Below are 1868 nucleotides of genomic sequence, written 5' to 3' on the forward strand. Positions count from 1 at the left end.
TCCTTTTTGCACACTACCCTTGAGGGTGCAGTTCATATTCTGATGTCTTTCAACAGAATACAAAAGACAAACCAAGTGGCAGATGAGCAAAACTATTATTATTGGATTTATGTAACATTTGAAATAGCTATCTATCCCTATTTTCCCCCAACCAACAAAAGAGAGTTTTAATACTAAGTAAAGATGCAACTTTTGAGGGATGTATTCTCTTACTCCACGACTGTCAGGTTTTTCTCAATGGGAAACTGGGCTTTTGAAGCCTCTTTTAGAGGTTCCTGTGTTCACAGTTCAGAGAAGATAGAGGTCAGTGAGGAGGAACAGTGGCAGAGGCTGTGGGACTTCAGGGGGTCTTGCAAGATGTGGATGGGAATTTTCACATCCGTTTTGTATAAAGTTCTGTAAGCCCAGTCCTGGTCTCTCTAAGGAAAAAATAAATATAACCTAAGAAAAGTAGTGTTTAGAAGGTATTTTCCTCTGTCTTTGAAATGACTGGGCCCCAAATACCTCAGTCAGAAAATACTTATACATTAATAATATGTACTATGCTAGAAGGCAACTGCTGGGTGATAATGGTGAAAAAATATATTTTATTAAAAATAATGAGTATTAAAACACAAGGAAGGTAATTGGCATAATGTGAACTTAGCATAAAGAAAAATAGGAGTAGAAAATAAATTCTTATTTCTACTTGGGATAATGAATGAAGGACATTTTCATAAAGAAGAATACTTTGAGCTGAAACTTGAAAGGTGTATAAGGTTTTACCTGATAGACAATGAGTAAGGGCGTTTAAGGCAAAAGGAGTTGTATGTGCAAAGGGACAGAGGTCTGAATGATGAGTCAATAAATAGTTCAGTATGTCTATAGGATAGGATGCAGGTGGGGCAGCTATAGAGGCAAAGTTGGCTTGGTAGGTGGCAGTCACACTATGATGTGTTTTACTTGACAACTTGAGTACTTTATATTTCACCCTGTGTTTCCCATCATTTTAAACTATTTTGCAAATATCCCCATAGATACACACATGCTGGGTGTCTACATGATGTTATGCTAAATAAACTTCCTGAAGTACCAGTTTTACTGGAAATATTAGAGGAGGTTTTTTTTTTCTGATTTATTTATTCTTACACACAGAGATTACTGTTACATAAACCATCTCTTCACTAAAGCTGAGAAAGTAAAACACATTTATATGTGGAGGTTAATAAGAAAGCTTCAGATTTTTATGTTAAGAAAAACTCAGTAAGGTTAGTGCTTTAGTTAAATCATGGTAACCAGGGTGAAAAAAAAAAATGAAACATGCTAATATCTATTTGCTCAAGGATGTGGATTGGAATTTCTTGGTGAACTGTAAAGACTGGCAAAGCTAAGATTGTTCAATTACAAATTTGTAATTTTAATTTTTTATTTTTATTTACATATAATGTATTATTCGCCCCAGGGGTACAGATCTATGAATTGCCAGGTTTACACACTTCACATCACTCACATACCCTCCATAGCACATACTCTCCCCAATGTCCATAACCCAACCACCTTCTCCATACCCCTGCCCCAAACAACACTCAGTTTGTTTTGTGAGATTAAGAGTCTCTTATGGTTTGTCACCCTCCCGATCCCATCTTGTTTCATTTTTTCCCTTCCTACCCACTATCCCCCGCACTCTGTCTCTCAAATTCCTCATATCAGGGAGATCATATGATAATTGTCTTTCTCTGATTGAATTACTTCACTCAGCATAACACCCTCTAGTTCCATTCATGTAGTCGCAAATGGCAAGATTTGATTTCTTCTGATGGTTGCATAGTATTCCATTGTATGTATGTATATATATATATATATGTATATGTATATATATATATATATAT

The sequence above is a fragment of the Enhydra lutris genome, unplaced genomic scaffold, assembly GCF_002288905.1.
Source record: "Enhydra lutris kenyoni isolate GAN:26980312 unplaced genomic scaffold, ASM228890v2 scaffoldscaffold18, whole genome shotgun sequence".
NCBI lineage: Eukaryota > Metazoa > Chordata > Mammalia > Carnivora > Mustelidae > Enhydra > Enhydra lutris.